The sequence below is a fragment of the Palaemon carinicauda genome, chromosome 22 (genome assembly GCF_036898095.1).
Source record: "Palaemon carinicauda isolate YSFRI2023 chromosome 22, ASM3689809v2, whole genome shotgun sequence".
Taxonomy (NCBI): Eukaryota; Metazoa; Arthropoda; class Malacostraca; order Decapoda; family Palaemonidae; genus Palaemon; species Palaemon carinicauda.
The window spans coordinates 7576372-7586371 of NC_090746.1; positions in this window are offsets into that span (position 1 = coordinate 7576372).

Sequence of the window (10000 nt, forward strand, 5' to 3'; positions counted from 1 at the left end):
TCCGTTTTAAGGACCCAAGTACTGATCAAACTCATTTCGGCTTGTAAATAATTACTCTAGATGATTCAAAGAACACGAGACTGTGTCGAGTGAGTCAGTATATTAAAGTTTCTGTATATAAGGTTTAGAGAATTGAAAGATTTAAGAGATAGAAGGGTGGAAAGAGTTAACAGAAAATTGACCAAGCTTTTTGAAGTGTTCATGATATCATAGCCATGATAATAGCTACAGAAAGGCACCCGTAGTTAAGGAGATTAAAAAATGAGATGCTCTGTGATAGAATAATTGTGGCTTAGTCAACAATGGTCTGTGAGAAAATTTCTAGTTGAAAGAAAGAAATTAATTAATTTAATCCTGGATTACCGTTGTATATGTTGATTTTGATACAGAAGGTAAGATAACTGGAGAATATTTAAGTGAAGAACAGTGTGTGCCTAAATCATAGTGCGGATCAATTTTTTGCTAAGAAGCAGTTTTTTAAGAAGTTAGTGAGTATAGACAAAAAGCTGTATGTGTCATCATTATCATCATTACTAAATTTACCGCATAGATTCCGGGCGAAAGAAGCCCCACCCCTGATGACGTCATAGCCAATCATGTCTCACGCCTTAACAGCTTGAAATTTGTAAGGGGATGTACTGTGACTGCTGTTAACGTGGGAGGCAACGTGATTGGCAATGACGTCATCAGGGGGTGGGGCTTATTGTGCCCAGATTCTTTGCGGTGACTATATTTTTTTAGAAGTTTTTATAATTTATATATGAAAGATCTAATATGATGTTTTAACTTCTCAACATATTTTACTTTGATTGTTTATTATTTCTCTTGTATTCTATTAATTTCCTTATTTCCTTTCCTCACTGGGCTATTTTTCCCTGTTGAAGCCCCTGGGCTTATAGCATCTTGATTTTCCAACTGGGGTTATAGGCTGGTTTGTAATGATAATAATAATAATAATGATAATAATAATAATAATAATAATAATAATAATAATAATAATAATAGAGTCTGATTTAAAGTAAAACTGGCAATCAAAAAGTGTATGATATTTTTATAATTCTAATGATAAGAGAAATTGTAACGACACAATATATGATTGTTCATTTGTGAGATAATAAATATGTGCTGGGAATGGAGTAAAGGGTAACAATGTAGTAAGGAGAAGCTGCAAAGACTACTGGAAGTTCAAAAGTGATTTTTAAAGGAGAAAATTTGAAGCAAATTCTAGCAAAGATAACGGTGAATGGAAGTCAGGAAGATGGATTATTACCTCCGCCAACGAAGTTAGAAGGAAGTTATGTTTTACCCCCTGTTTGTATGTTTGTTGTGTGGGTGTGTGTGCGTGTGTTTGTAAACACCTTCCTGGCCATGATTTTAGTCGTAGTAGAGTAATGAAACTTGCAGAGGGTAACTGTTATTTGAAAAGCTAAAAATTATCAAGATTTGTAAAGTCAAAATCAAAGGTCAAGGTCACGGTCAAGCAAAATGACCAGTCGCGTAATCATCCATAAGTTTGGACATCGTTGTCAGAGAGACTTTCAAACTTGGTTCACATTTAAGCGTATGGAAATCCACACCAATTAATACATCTTAAGGTCAAAGGTCAAGATCAAGGTCGGGCAAAAGGTCGAGAAATAAGCTGCCGCAGCGGAGGTCTGCGCTCTAATGAGTGTCCCTCTATTTTTCATTGTTTTACTATGCAGTAGTTTAACGATCCTCATGAGAAGGAAGTTGGGCAGTTGAATACGCGAGTTCATAGGGGTGGTAAAAATAAGAAAAACCTTTCAGTACCATCTATAGTGTGTCATGTAGGGCATACTGTAAGCGTTAACTCATTACGAGGCAGGTAGCTGGAAAAAAGGTAGTCGTTGATTTATATAAGTTAATGATACTGAAAGGATGATTCGATTTTGTCATGTTTAGAAAGAGAAAAATTTGGGAAGTTATATTCGAGTCTTCAAGTAACAATGTACAAACACAATCTTTATGGATAAGTCATCTCATAAATTTCTCTTGACATACATTTCTATATGATTCAGAATTTAATTCAGATAATCTGATAATTAGCAATGGGTCGGAACACTAATTGAGTCAATTTAACATCAAGGAAAATTGCAATTAAGATTTCCTTTCAAGTCAGTTTCATTTACCAAGTGACGAAATCTTTGCTGAGCACATAATGAACTCTTAGAATAGTAATAAATAATTAGGCATAGAAATTACAAGCTCACATTACGGAAGTGCCTCACATACCTAACGAAGGTTGTAGAGAGGCAAACCTTGAAGAAAAGTTCAAGAACTGACACACGGAATGAGACGAATGACTTCATACCAGTGCGCATCACCTGTCATGCGTAACGTGTCACCCGAGAATGAAAACTCGAAACCTTTTTCTAAGAAGATGCTTTTTAAAACTGCCCTTGAATGGGTGATGTCTTCTCTCATGTCCCCGAGGACAGAGTAAAAAGAATGTGGGACACTTCTGATAGCTTAATGTTACTCAGAGATAATCAACAATAAGTAAAACATATACTTTTTAAGGGAAAACTTTCGTTATTACAGGGAAGAAGATATCAAGGATCTCTTGTATTTATCCTTACTTTACTCTACTTTGCTGGCTGCTTTTCCGGTCCCATACAGCAGGGGAACCCCACTCTCTACAGGACCTCCACTGTCGTTTTACTTTGTTCGTTCAGAGTATTTAACGTTTCATATCACGTATTGTTCATTTACTGTTAAATCGTCTTCAGTTTCCTCTTGAAAGCCTTAATGTCTTCAATCATTCGAATGTTTCGTGGGAGCTTATTATATAGTCTCGGGGCTACATATTTAAAGGCTCTGGAGCCTACAGTAGACATATATCTAGCCTCCTCATGTTAGATCAGATAAGTTAGATTTAATATGATTGGAAACTTGTGAAATTAGAAATATTTAAAACAGTTTTTAATAGTAAAAGTTGCCAAAGGAATTGTATGAATATTCTATTAACATTGAAATACCTGGTTGTCTTCAAGAAGGCGAGCACCGCACAAATCCTTTGAAAAAAAAAAATAAAGATTATTTAAGTGACACAGTAATCATTGATAGAATAAGTAGTTACGACGCAAAAATCAAAGAATGTAACTTCCTACAAGAGAGAAATTATTAGAAAGCCAGGACAAAAGCTGGGCTACAAAGTAATAAACTTATTGTACGTAAGATTGGCTGGAAAATTACTTTTATAAATCGTGAAATATTAGATTTTCGTATGAAAGTGGAAAACCATTCGTAGAAGCCTTAAAGTAGACATGATTATCACAAGAAAAAGAGTGGAATGCCTGAATATTACAGATAAATAACTTGCATATTAAAAAAAAAAAAAAAAAAAAAAAAAAATGGGGGAGAAAATTCCGATTAAGTAACACCAGATTTCAGTTATAGTCTAGTCACTCTATGAGCTCTGTCACCTTGACCTACCACAAAATGGAACAAAATGAATTTCTTTACAATGCAAAAAATAAAAATATAAAAACACACCCAAATGCAACTTGGGGAAATTTTCATGATTCGCATAAATTCTACATGGTTGCCGGAAATTTATGAAAAATGGTATGTTGGAAATACCACAAGCATAAGTTCAGATATTTTATTAATTTTTAAAGTTTAATATATATGTTTGGGGGAATGGAGACCCTGTTAGAATAGGCCTATATCAAACTTGATAAGAATATTTTTATTTTTTGCATAAATCTAAAATGGCTTTATAAATCTCTAGATTTTCCTTGGTTCACTTAATAAAATTCTAATATTTAGGGATTCGACTCAGTATTTGCATACAGAACCCTAATATCGGCTAAAATGAAACACCATCCACACAATCACGAATCATTATCACCGTAGTCACGAGGCCTAATCACCATAGGTAATTTATAAAATCCAGAGTTTTAAAGGTTTAAAGGCCACTCATGAATGGCAGAGACAATGGACCGTGACATTGCCCTATCATGCGGGATAATATCCTAGAGACTGACGATATATATATATATATATATATATATATATATATATATATATATATATATATATAAATTTTGCACATAGACGTGTTTTTCATATTCAAATAAGCCATATATATTTTTGATACATTAATGTCTGGGTTCACTTAACGACCTCGGGATGTATCAAAAATATATATGGCTTATTTGAATATATATATATATATATATATATATATATATATATATATATATATATATATATATATATATATATATATGATCAGCGACCAAGCCCCATCTCCACCAAAGCTAGGACCAAGGAGGGCTAGGCAATGGCTGCTGCTGACTCAGCAGATAGACCTATAGGCTCCCCCAAAGCCCCAATTCTTAGCTCACAAGGCTGGTGAAGTTGCAGCGACTAAAGAAACTAACGAGTTTGAGCGGGAGTCGATCCCCAGTCTGGCGTTCCCCAGTCAGGAACGTTACCACAGGTACTAATAAGCTATAATCACCATAGATAAGCCATAATGACCAAGCAAAGGATAAAGAGCTTATACCAGGTAATACAGATGTAAAATAGAACTGTTTTAGTTAAAAATACACATACCATCGCCACTGTTGAACACTGAAACTGTACTTGAAAACGGATACATCTAATTGAACCCCATGAATTACATAAACATAAGTAAATTATTCAGTTTGATCATCAATAGACAAGTCTTCTTGATCCTTTGATGTGTTGGCACACAAGATATATTATCATATTTTCTATCAAGACATTTATAGTGGTTTATTCTTCATCTTTTTACTCAAGATCTGTCGTAATCTGCAAGAACTCCTCTTCTTCGAACGAATCTTCTTTCCTTCAACATTATTTAGTGACAAGTTGTTACTCAGAGTTGGGAATGAAACTAGAGGGATATCCTCTGTTCGAAAATTACTCCTGCATATCCGGTGGTAAACTACTTCTCCGGCTGCAAGAGCGTGTTCATTTTTAATTCTGGCCATCACTGTCTAGGCCATTTTATTTGTCTAATTGCTGCATTACTGCAAAATAGTTTCATGAAAGAAAATGGTCTGACTAGCTTCAACTTTTGTCCTCGTTCATGTTTGCTTTCAAAGGTATAGATTTGGCCACAGAATAGGCAGTTTTTCTCCAAGTTATGTGATAACTCTCCTGATTTCAGTGACACCTGAGACCCAGATTCATCGGATATTGGACCATGCAACCTCTTCAAGCTCTGTTTAATTATCCTTTTGTTACAGTGACAATGGAGACCCTCAACATATATTTCTTGGCCAGATACAGTCGTGATGGCACCAAAACGGGCTTGACAAACCTTTTCTATTCCTTGACATTCTTTGACTCCAGTGTGATCACTTCTCGCCAATCATCCCGGGAGCATTTACAAATACATAGTTATTTGTCGCAGGTGATGATCATTCTAAAAGCAAAAACATATTTTTAAACTGCAAAAACATTTCAAATGTATATGCTGCATTTGATTACTTGCATAGGGATACTTATATGCAGCATTTTCCCATTCACAGAATCTTAAAAATGTGAAGAAATTACTTTAATTTCTAGTATTTGGAAGATATTGTCAAATATATACCTTGTATTATATATATCACATGATCATGATAATATTGTTCTTAAAAAAAAGGAGAAAAAAAAAATTATAGTACGACAAGCACCCATAACTACTACCTGAATTTGGTCTTTGGAATTTTGGCATTAATATTGAATTCACAGGTACCAACAAACTTTGTTACAGGGTTTACATGTTAGAAACATATGAATATATATATATATATATATATATATATATATATATACATATATATATATATATATATATATATATATATATAGCTTTAAAAGTAATCTACAACTTCATTAAAAACTTTTTACATGTAAAACTATGATTCAGCATTATCATTTGGCAGACATTGGATTTATGAAAATTCGGCATATTTTCCAAGGACGCATTTTGTTCAATCCTCAAAATGCTTTGTGAAGAAATAAATTCCTTATCAACTTCTTCAGGGAGCTTGCTCATAAGGCCTGTGTAGAGTTGTGATAACACATAAAACAAATATCAAAGAAAAATAGAGATTGATGAAAGTGGATATTAATCGATATTTCAACGTAAACATTTAATTCAATAGTCCAAAAATTAGATTATAGATCCTCGAAAGAATCAACATTAATATAATAGCATCTATTGTCTTTATTTGACAAATAATTTCTTTGAAAAATTTGCTCGGTTGGTAAAAAAACACTAAAACCTGGAGAGAGAGAGAGAGAGAGAGAGAGAGAGAGAGAGAGAGAGAGAGAGAGAGAGAGAGAGAGAGAGAGAGAGAGATATTGTTACAAGGATTTTGGATGTCTTAAAGACTTTTTAGTCTATCCGCGGAGGCTCCATTTCCTCTTGGGTAGTGCAATTTGGTTTGAACGTTTCGAGAGTTCTCATGATCGTGTTACTGTTCACTACATCCGCTGGAAGAAAATGGTCTGACTAGCTTCAACTTTTGTCCTCGTTCATGTTTGCTTTCAAAGAGAGAGAGAGAGAGAGAGAGAGAGAGAGAGAGAGAGAGAGAGAGAGAGAGAGAGAGAGAGAGAGAGAGAACTTGATGACAATTACGAATGAGACATTTCATTAAAATGTTTTAGGTAACACGTAATAAGGAGATGATGAATGGAGAAGTATTAAATTAAAAGCTCAAGATAGAGACGACTGGGGAAATCTTACGGAGGCCCTTTGCGTCAATAGGCGTACGAGGAGATGATGAAGTTGATGATAATGAGAGTGAGAAAAATAATGTTGCTTTCAGCAGATTACAATAAGAAAAGACTTACCGATTAAAAAACTAAAATGAAATATCACTATCACTTTGAGAATATAAAAGGAAGTACAAAACAGTTCTCAATTAGGACGAGTATTTAAAAAAAATACATTCAGCAGTGAACAACTGGAGAATCCAGGGGCAAATCTATTTTAATTAGGCAGATGGGGAGATGCGACAAGGACCAGGAAAAGATATAAGCGGGAAGAAATCAAGGATGAAGAGACAGACAATGGAGAATAGCATACGAAAAGGGACATATTAGGAGGGCAACTTAATATACTGACCTTACCCTGACCTAAACAATAGGAATGGTCAGGCCTTCTCCACCAGGAGGCTCAACGCTAAACAGTATTCTAGAAGTTTTATTCCAGCTGTGACCAAGTTGAGTAATGATCTTCCTTATCGGGTAGTTGAATCGATAGAACTTCAAAAGTTCAAACTTGCAGCAAACGCTTTTAAATTGAACAGGGTAACAGAATTCTTTACATAGTTTATATATGAAAGATCTATTTTAATGTGGTTACTGTTCTTGAAATATTTTAATTGTTTATTACTTCTCATGGAGTTTATCTATTTCCTTGTTTCCTTTCTTCACTTGGCTATTTTTCCCTGTTGGAGCCCTTGGGCTTATGGCATCTTGCTTATCTAACTAGGGTTGTAACTTGTCTAATAATAATAATAATAATAATAATAATAATAATAATATTATTATTTTTCCTGTTGGAGCCCTTGGGCTCATAGCATCCTGCTTTTCCAACTAGGGTTGTAGCTTAGATGATGATGATAATAATAATAACAATAATAATAATAATAATAATAATAATAATAATAATAACAGTAATCATTATAATAACAACAACAACAACAACAATAATAATAATAATAATAATAATAATAATAATAATAATAATAAGGGTGTGTTTCCACGCAATCAACTCTTGAAAGAACGGTTATGGGGCTCAGACAATATAAATTATTGGCTTAAAATTTCAAAATTAATCTTTGAAGAACGTCTTCATTTCTTTAACCGTTTCCATATTTTAGGAAACCAGTAAGCAAGGTTTCCGTATGTTATCTCCGCGCAAGAAACTGTCCACTGCGCATCACTCGTTCACTTCCGGACCTGATTTTTCAAATGACTTTCGTTTACCATTAAAAAGAACCATCACTCCCGACGTATTTTTCTGCGGTACTTTTGCCCTGAAATCGAGATGAGGGAAACTTGTTTATTGCCTTTAACCTTCGCCGTGTGGTTTTGCTCCATATTCAGACGCACAAACACTCGCGTCTTCTCACTCATGACTTCACGGTCACTGGTTTCGATTACAATTAAAAAAAAAAAAAAAAAAAAAAAAAAAAAAAAAAAGGGGGGTGTCATTTACATCCGCTAGTTTCTTTTTAGCTATTTTTGAGGTTAATAGGAATTATTTTAAAAGCCGAAAGCATAAATGGGTTTCCTTCCTGGTAATTATCAAGCATAATTTTATAAATTTCCTTCAAATTGTGATATTATACATGCTGGATGCAAAGGCATGTGAGTTTTGTACCGTATTGTCTGTTGATTGTAACCACGTTACAGTAATTCTTAGACTTCAGATTATCACCAGCGGCAAGGACTTGTGTGATAACTCTGCGACTACTTTGTGCTTTGTGTGTGTGTGTGAGAGAGAGAGAGAGAGAGAGAGAGAGAGAGAGAGAATTGATGTTAGTATCTAAAGAGGTTGTATGTCTCTGTAGGGTAATATCTTCGAGTGGAGAGAGAGAGAGAGAGAGAGAGAGAGAGAGAGAGAGAGAGAGAGAGAGAGAGAGAGAGAGAGAGAGAGAGAGATAGTTTTTGCTTTTGCATAGTCACTATAAGTAATTATGTCCTGTACGATTTCCTAATTTACTTTTGGCCACGGAACATGAAGACTCCTCCCAGATGAACTCACAATCCCAAGAGTGATTTTCAATGGCACCATAAAAACGTTTATATTCTTCAGCCACCATTCTTACCTATTATTATTAATATTACTTGATAAGCTACAACCCTAGTTGAAAAAGCAGGATGCTATAAGCCCAAGGGCCCCAACAGGGAAAATAGCCCAGCGGGGAAAGGAAATAAGGAAAAACCACAAGAGAAGTTTAAAAACAATAATGACATTAAAATAAATATTTCATATATAAGCTATAAAAACTTGGAAAATAACATGAGGATTAAAAAACTTAAACAAAACAAGAGGAAGAGAAATTAGATAGAATAGTGTGCCCGAGTGTACCCTCAAGCAAGAGAACTCTAACCCAAGACAGTGGAAGACCATGGTAGAGTCGATTGATTATACTGCGAACTCTCTTTATCATCAAGTCCCATTTTCACAACGCACTAATTACCTAACGTTAATCAATTAACAAAACTAAAAAACCACTCTAAGCGTACAGACCTCCACCACGGCAGCTTATTTCTCGAAACCAGCTTGCCTTTCGATTAATTCCCTCAACCTTTTGCTCGACCTTGACCTTCACCTTTGACCTAGGACTTTCAAAATTGAATCACTTCCACGTCTCGACAGAACAAATAATTCCTGCAAGTTTTAATACATAATGATTGTAATTGTAGCTAGGAAGTTTTTCACAAACAAACAGAAAAACGGACAAACAGGGGGTATAACATAACTTCCTCCTAACTTCGTTGGCGGAGGTAAAAATGGGAAGTTATCCTATGACATCGCTCTGGGAGCCGATGGAACGCAAGAAAACGGGAAGCTACGTTTGCAAGTGGCAAGATCTAAAGGAGAGGGGGGGGGGGGGTGAGACTCAGAAGAGTGAAAGTAGAACACCTAAAAGGCGTTCGCCTTGGCCGAAACTTTTTGGGAACAGTTCATTCCAAAGTCGATACAGTATTCGACAATTACAGGATGTGATCGACGAGACATCTTTTCTCGTTTGTCGAATTGATTCTTCTTACGACGAAATTGTTAAGAGTGCCATCAGGTGGACATTCATAAACATGGATTGAATGAGAGAGGTGATTTTCTTTTATTATATTTTTGCAGACATAAAAGTGAAAATATATATAAATTCTTTTTTAGATAAACGAAACAAATATATATATATATATATATATATATATATATATATATATATATATATATATATATATATATATATATATATATATATATATATATATG